This window comes from Nuphar pumila, chromosome 3 (assembly GCF_984573655.1).
Source record: "Nuphar pumila chromosome 3, dmNupPumi1.hap1.1, whole genome shotgun sequence".
Taxonomy (NCBI): Eukaryota; Viridiplantae; Streptophyta; class Magnoliopsida; order Nymphaeales; family Nymphaeaceae; genus Nuphar; species Nuphar pumila.
Genome location: NC_143251.1, coordinates 141,814,754 through 141,823,440, shown reverse-complemented (window position 1 = coordinate 141,823,440; position 8,687 = coordinate 141,814,754). Strand labels below are relative to the sequence as shown.

General features: G+C 35.0%; 1 protein-coding gene across 4 annotated transcripts in view; it reads left to right on the top strand.

Annotated features, from left to right (window-relative positions):
• Positions 1-1,099: 1,099 nt before the first annotated feature.
• LOC149844156 (uncharacterized) overlaps positions 1,100-8,687 on the top strand; it is a 28,604-nt gene continuing 21,016 nt past the window's right edge. For 3 of the 4 annotated variants that reach the window (XR_016430959.1, XM_090000354.1, XM_090000352.1), the window contains exon 1: positions 1,100-1,189. The gene's annotated coding sequence lies outside the window, so the exon portion shown is untranslated. The remainder of the gene's footprint in view (positions 1,190-8,687) is intronic. The other variant, XM_090000353.1, reaches the window with a different exon arrangement.

The following is an 8,687-nucleotide window of genomic DNA, read 5'->3' as shown; positions in this document are numbered from 1 at the left end:
GGATGCATGATTCAAATTATACTAGAGATTTATAAAAAACTTTAAAAAATGGGACCCAAGGATACAAAATATTTTAATTTTTTCAATCAATAAAAAACTGTTTTGAAATATTTTAATAATAAAAATAATATATTTAAATAAAAATAATGTTGTATCGATGTCAGCATGTCTGAGCGTGTCCGCTCATGTCACTAAAAGCTTGCAGCCAAAATGGCATGTCAACGGTTTGTGTTTGGTTTGGACTCAGGTAGAAACAGACCTATACCTGTTTTGAGATGCTGGTAGCGGGTTGAATCGGACCCAACATAGGGAAAATACCCAGATCCTATAAGGATTACATGAACCAAACCTGAACCATACCCGACAAAATAATTTTTTGTATCAGTTTTACATTGAAAAATAGCGGATCATTGTCGAAATTCGGGTCTGTTCTGGGTCTGATACGAAATTTCACAAACCATACCCGACTCCATTTGTTATAACATCACACATTTGCTGTATTTACAATAAGACAGTAAATAAAACAGGAAATAACTTAAAGCTGACAAATTCCAATAATGAAGACTGTGTAGGCTGCTTGTCCGTTTCCTCAACCACTGGTAGCCAATCTTGACCCATTCTGTCTTGACGATGATATCAAAATCGATTAACCATTTGGGCAATGAGTCGCACCTACTTTATTACTTAAACATTCCATCAGGGTTTGGCTATTGGATCTGGATCAGAGCCAACTCTCCTCTATAACTTAAGGTTGCAAACAGGCCAATTCGAAACAAATCCGGCCTACAGATTGTCAGATCCATATATTGTATTTCCCAATATTGGTCTTATCTGGAATAAACATGGCCAGATAGACGGTTATGGTCGAATTCACTGAAAATCGAACTAAATTAATCTGACTCACTCTATTTTTTTAACTTGAAAATCAACACATTTTTACCCATTTTCCTGCTTAATCCACCAATGCCTTATCAGGAATCTTATCAGGATCCACGTGGCACTTGAAGATTGGTTAGTAGTTGGTCCATGAAATTCTCGGCCTTCAGCTTCTGATTTTCTCCTATTTAATGTACCAATGTCATCCCAATCCTTCACCACTCCCATCATTGCTCTTTTTTTTTCTCTCTCTCTCCATCGATTACCAATCTCCAAAATTGTGTACAAGAGTTGATACGCTTAACATAATTAGGTACGTACTTATGATTCTCCTTAGGATTTTTCCAATTCCCTCACCAACATAGTCTTTTCTCTATCATTACATGTAGAAGATTCGTTCTCTTTTTTGGTGTGTTGTACCATAAGAGCGGATGGAGGTCGGATCAAATAATATGACAAAAACAAAAAAGTTTGTGTTTTGAGATCACCACCATCCATGTATATGGCCTTCATCTTTGTGCAATGATTTTTTTTTTCTGAAAGAAGGTAAATAATCAATAATAACAGGAAGAATTAATTAAGCCCAACTAATCGAGTACCAATGGTTATCATGTAGTAGATGAGGTATCATCTGCGCACTCGAACATATACATAAACACTTTTATATTTGAAGTTTTCCCGTTAAAGATCCTGATATTTCTCTCTAACCAAATGTTCTTTAAGATATTAGTGGACCTGCTATTACCCACCACCTACTTTTTTTTTTTTTTAATGGAGGTCTTTCCTGCCGATTGTATGGTTAATCATGTTCGTACTCAGGGTTTTTTTATCTTGAGTGAAGTAGATTGCCATTTTATTGTGTAATGTAAGATGTTTATGCCGATTAAATAGATGAATGATGGTCTAGCAAAGATGAATGTCATTCTGTTGTATAATGGAGGCTATTTCTACTGATTTGTTGTTGTTCAGAGTCAATCAAGGGCACGATCTTTCTTTTTTATTTTTTTTCTTAAATACTTACATTTCAATAATTAGGTTTTATGGCTTTTGTGTTTTAGGGCTACTTTTTTTTTGTGGAGTTGGGTTTTAAGCCTATTTTTTTTTCAATTTTATTTCTCTATGTTATATTTTATACTCTATAATAATTTTTTGCTCCTAATTTTTGTTTTTATAATACAATTGACGCACTGCATATGCCAATGATTTGTTGCTTCTTTATTTCTTTAAGAATGATCAGTAGTTTCAATTTCCTATTCTATTCTCTTGGTATTGGTTGTTATTGGTAGATGTTTTTATGGATAAATTGAAAGAATAAAATTGATACTTTTTCGTTTGGTATTAATTTTTTTAAATTGGCATAATGTAAGACTTATGATGGTTATTACCATTTAGGTCTTTTAATTTATTTTTTTAATAGCATAAATATTATTTAATTAAAGTTTAGTGCCTTTTGTGTATTATTTTAATTAGCATTAGGCTTGAATAATGAATACTTGATTTTGGTTGGAATAGTAGGAGTTTATGTCTTTTTTAATTATTATAAATCAGTATTTTTTTTTAAGATTTAAGGTATTAATTTAGATTTTTTTTGCAAATGACATGAAACTTTAAATAAGGTTGTAGAGTTTTTTGGTGTTATTTCTCTCTAACCAAATGTTCTTCCTCACAGTGGTGGACCTGCTATTACCCACCACCACCATTTTTTTATGACAAAGTTTCTTGCCGAAGGGATCACCAATATCCAAGCCCTTACGGAGCCCACCAGTGAAAGGCACCCAACAATGTTAATGGGACGGTGGGCATATGTCAACCCTAACCCATGCAAATCCCTTAATAGGGATGTGGGTTAGGGTGGGCAGTGCCCACCTAACCCACATATAATTGAAGAAACAGCAAAACCACACAAGAAACTATTTACGTGGTTCGGTTCTGGAATAGAACCTACGTCCACGGTGGAACACGTTTATCCTTTTTCTATTGAACACACAGAAACTTGATACATGGGAATATGCGTTTGATAGCATATTTATATACAATGAGGCAGGATATCTTTCTATGTATATCCTTTTTCAAATCTCTTATCGTTATCCACAGAGATGGATGATTTGTTGGGATTAGGATGTATATCCTGTTTGTGATGATCCTGAGCCGTAAGAGGCAACTGTGCTGGCGTAAAACCTTTAACAGAAAGCTGATCTTTGCACTTTGGATTTGGATCTTCAATAGGCCCCCTCAAACATGGCCGTCGAAGGAGACCAAGTTTGTTGCGAAGAATGGCAAAGTGATCCTTAGAAAGGGGTTTTGTAAAAATATCAGCGAACTGGAGCCTGGAAGGGACATAACGTGTTTCCAAGTTGTTGTTGGCGACTTGTTCCCTCACATAATGATAGTCAATCTGAATGTGTTTGGTTTTGTTGTGGAAGACTGGATTGATGGTAAGATGTAATGCACTAATGTTGTCGCAATACAAAATGGGTCGCTGGGGTGAACTAAAACCAAGATCACGAAGAACATAAGTCAACCAAGTGAGCTCTGCAGCAGTAGATGCCATAGCCTTGTATTCTGCTTCGGTGCTAGAGCGGGCTACCGTGCGCTGCTTCTTAGCACTCCATGAGACGCAATTATTGCCAAAGAAAGTACAATAACCAGTGGTAGATCGACGAGTGATGGGGCAGCCTGCCCAATCTGCATCAGAGAAGGCATACAGTTGAGGTTGGCCGAAATTATAAAGCGTAAGCCCAAGGTCAATTGTTCCTTTCACGTAGCGGAGTATGCGTTTGACAAGTTGAAAATGTCCCATAGTGGGGGCATGCATGAAGAAACAGCAAAACCACACAAGAAACTATTTACGTGGTTCGGTTCTGGAATAGAACCTGCGTCCACGGTGGAACACGTTTATCCTTTTTCTATTGAACACACAGAAACTTGATACATGGGAATATGCGTTTGATAGCATATTTATATACAATGAGGCAGGATATCTTTCTATGTATATCCTTTTTCAAATCTCTTATCGTTATCCACAGAGATGGATGATTTGTTGGGATTAGGATGTATATCCTGTTTGTGATGATCCTGAGCCGTAAGAGGCAACTGTGCTGGCATAAAACCTTTAACAGAAAGCTGATCTTTGCACTTTGGATCTGGATCTTCAATAATAATGTGGTTACTGATGCCCGACCGCAATGACCCCTTTTTGTTTCCCAATTCCCTCATCCCTCAATTTTGTCCTAGCCTCTCTCTCTCTCTCTCTCTCTCTCTCTCTCTCTCTCTCTCTCTCTCTCTCTCTCTCTCTCTCTCTCTCTCTCTGCCTTGCGGTTGCGAGACTCCACGCTTGATCCATTTTTTTCTCTCTCCCCACCTTTTCTGAGGTTGCAAGGCAGTGTTGTTGATCCTTTCCTCTTTCTCTATCTCTCTCTCAACCTTCCCTACGGCTTCGAGACTCTCTCTCTCTCTCTCTCTCTCTCTCTCTCTCTCTCTCTCTCTCTCTCTCTCTCTCTCTCTCTCTCTCTCTTTGCCCTCCTGGCAGTTGTGAGTTTCTGCCCCTAACTGTGGTCCTCCTCTCTCTTTCTCTCTTATCGAAAAAATCATTTTTTTCGACGAGAATTAGAACTAGTTTGGGGGTGTGATGGCCGAATCTATTGTTGGGGTGCCAACAATTTTTGTCTCTTCCATCTCCATGCTTCCTTCGAGTTCTTCCATCTATAGTCTTTATTTTCTTTCTTTCATCAATTTCTTATTTGCTATTCTTTCTTTCTATTTCTTGCTTGTTTGATTTTATCTATACTCTTCATTTCTTTTTTGTTAAATATTCACTGTAGTCATTTTTTTATTAGTCAAATAAGGATTGTAGTCTTGATCTTGAAAGAATGATGAATCGTGTCTCCAATCATGTTTTCATTTATTCACAAGATAAATGATTGTTTTTGTTGTTTAATGGAGGTTGCTTCTGTTGAGTAAATGGTGAATCATGTTCATAGTCATGTTTTTTATCTTGAGTGAAGTGGATTATCATTTTGTTGTGTAATGGATGATGTTTTTGCCGATCAAATGGATGAATCATGTCAATAGTCATGTTCTTTATGTCTAGTAAGGATGAATGACGTTTCATTGTTTAATAGAGGCTATTTCTACCGATTTGTTGTTGTTCAAAGCCAATCAAGGGCCTGATCTTTATTTTTCTTTTTTTTCTTAAATAGTTGCATTTTAATAATTAGGTTTTAGGGCTACCTTTTTCTTTTCTTTTTTGTGGAGTTAGGTTTTATGCATATTTTTCCCAATTTTATTTGTCTATGTTTTATTTTATACTATATAATATTTTTTTAACACTACTTTTTGTTGTTATAGCACAATTGATGCAATGCATATGTCAATGATTTATTGCTTTTGTATTTTTTTAAGATCGATCATTTGTTTCAATTTCATATGTTATTCTCATGGTATTGGCAGTTAAAGGTAGATGTTTTTATAGATAAATTGAAAGAATAAAATTGCTACTCTTTTCTTTTGTTATCAATTTTTTAAAATTAGCATAATGTATGAATTATGATGGCTGTTAGGATTTAGGTTTTTTTAATTTATTTTTTTTAATAGTATGAATATTATGTAATTAAGGTTTAGTGTCTTTTATATGTTTTCTTAATTAGCATTAGGCTTGAATAATGAATACTTGATTTTGGTTAGAATATTAGGGGTTTATGTCCTTTTTAATTTGTATAAATCAGTATTTTTTTTAAGATTTAAGGTAATGATTTGGATTTTTTTCAAATGATGTGAATGATCAATTAAGGTTGTAGTGTTTTTTTTTTTCCAGCTATCATTAAACATGATTTCATTAATTCTCTAGACCTATTCTTTCAAAGAGTACTTAATTTTGGTCATCAAACACTTAAATCTTTGTGTTTTTAGGTTTTATATTTTTTATTTTGGTTTTCAAATAACATAAATATTTAATTAGGGGTGTTGTCTCTTTTTTTTTTAATTAGAATATCTATGAATGATGTTTGTTAGGATTACAAAAACTATTTGATCCTTTTTTGAAAACATATTGTAAGTATACTTTTTATTAATAATTATGTTTTTATTGTATGTTTGTGCCCACCCTAGTTTAAATTCCTCGCTCCGCCTACCACTACTTCAACAAAACTCTGAGAAATATCCATGACCAATCATTCTTTCAAGATTTCAGAGTCCCTCATTTATTTAATATTCTCTGCCTAACACCAAGGCCATCCGTTGACACTATACTTTTCTCTGAAAACCTCTATCCAACCATTTTCCTCAGTACAGAGTCTCCACCTCCATTTGATTAAGAAAGTTCTATTCACCACCTCATATTCTTAATCTCATGCTCTCCATATTCCTTTAAATCTGAAACTTGATCCATTGGACAAGAACTTTGGATTTAACACAACACTAGCCTGACTAAAGGAAACTTTGAGAACTTTCACTAGTATGTTCTCAACCTTAGTAGGCATAATAAAGATCTCCAAAAAATGAGATGGGATGCAAACCAAGTGTGTTGGATCAAGTGCCCCAGCTTGCAAGAGAAGGGAACTTCACTTAACATGCCTCCAGTTTCAGCTTAAAACAATCACGATTTTACTTCAACAAACATTCACCTTCAATCCTTCCTTTACCAATGATGGTTGAGGTGATGCAATTCGCACCCCTCATTGTCGATGCATACATACATATAAAAGTACACACCGTTTGTGTTAGGGCATCGGTCTTGAAATTTGTGCCCTAACTTGTTTCTAAAAAATTATGAAGGGCTTGGGCCCTCATTGATGCACTAATAAATCTCGAGAAATCGCAGATGCCATGATCGAAGGGAGGAACATGTTCTCGATGATCAAAAGCAACGGGATCAATCAAAGGGAGATCCTTAATTCTGATGATTATACCATCAAAAAAATTAAAAGAAAAAGAAAGGAGAAAATGTGATCTCGAAGAGGAGAGTTCCCCAAAAATGTCCAAGATATAATCTAGGGCTAAGTCTCCCTTAAATAGTCTAGGGGAAGATCAGGTCTTGTGTGGATCTAATCCATTATAAACCAAAGCATATACAAAAGCAAATACAGATTGGTTCAAGATGGATCTCTTCTCAAACAACTCAAACTAAATCAACAACTCCAACACCCAACTAAATGGATCTCATTGATCCAAATAGGAAAAGAACAAAGAAGGGATTTAGGTTGATCTGTAGCAATTCCCTACCCCAGAAAATTGCTCTGTCCTTAAGGCATGAAATCTGGGCAATGTTGCAATAAGTTGTCCTCAACCTCCCAAGTTGCATCATCTACTCCACTCCTTGCCCACTAGATTAGTATGTCTACTCGTTTGTATCTCCTCTCAAGTGCACATAGTGGTTAAGTGAGTAGTAGCAATTGAGTAGTAGCCTGCATGTTAGGAAGGTTTGGTGTCAACAGTGGAGGCATTCTGTAGTACAACTTCAACCTAGAGATGTGAAAGCCTAGGTGGATGCAGGTCCCTCAGAAAGGTCGAGCTGATATTTTACTTGACTGATACGTTGTAGAACTAAGTATGACTTGTAGAACCTGTGGATTAGTTTGTGCAATCAAGGATGGCAAACTATCATATGTTTGAAGTTTGGGAGCCGCAGTAGGACCAAGTCACCTACCTCAAACGCCCTCAGTCCTTGCTGCCTATCATTGGCCTGTTTTATGCGGTTTTGAGATATAGTCATATGATTTTGGAGGATCTGCAGAAGCTCATTGTCTTCTATCATCTCTCGCTCTATTGTCATAGCTCTCATAGCCTGTTCGACATAAGTTGTGATGGTGAGAGGAATATTTTTGTATAACTAGTGTTGGTCGAGAAAACAAAATATTGTCCTCAGATATTGTAGGTTGGCCTCCCAACAACTACTATAGATGAGAATACCATTAAAGAAAGCCATAACAAACTTTCGAAGTAAGCCTATTTTTTTTCTTAAATACTTACATTTCAATAATTAGGTTTTATGGCTTTTTGTGTTTTAGGGCTACTTTTTTTTTGTGGGGTTAGGTTTTAAGTCTATTTTTTTCAATTTTATTTCTCTATGTTATATTTTATACTATATAATAATTTTTTGCCCCTAATTTTTGTTTTTATAGTATAATTGATGCAATGCATATGCCAATGATTTGTTGCTTCTTTATTTCTTTAAGAATGATCATTAGTTTCAATTTCCTATTCTATTCTCTTGGTATTGGTTGTTATTGGTAGATGTTTTTATGGATAAATTGAAAGAATAAAATTGATACCTTTTCTTTTGGTATTAATTTTTTTATACTGGCATAATGTAAGACTTATGATGGTTATTACCATTTAGGTTTTTAAATTTAATTTTTTAATAGCATAAATATTGTTTAATTAAGGTTTAGTGCCTTTTGTGTATTATTTTAATTAACATTAGGCTTGAATAATGAATACTTGATTTTGGTTGGAATATTAAGAGTTTATATCTTTTTTAATTATTATAAATCAGTATTTTTTTTTATGATTTAAGGTATTAATTTAGATTTTTTTTTCAAATGACATGAACCTTTAAATAAGGTCGTAGAGTTTTTTTGTGTTATTTCTCTCTAACCAAATGTTCTTTCTGACATTAGTGGACCTGCTATTACCCACCACCACCATTTTTTTATGACAAAGTTTCTTGCCGAAGCGGATAATCTCTAGGTGGGATCACCAATATCCAAGCCCTTACGGAGCTCACCAGTGAAAGACACCCACAACCAGAGGCAAAGCAATGTTAATGGGATGGTGGGCACATGCCAACCCTAATCCATGCAAATCCCTTAATA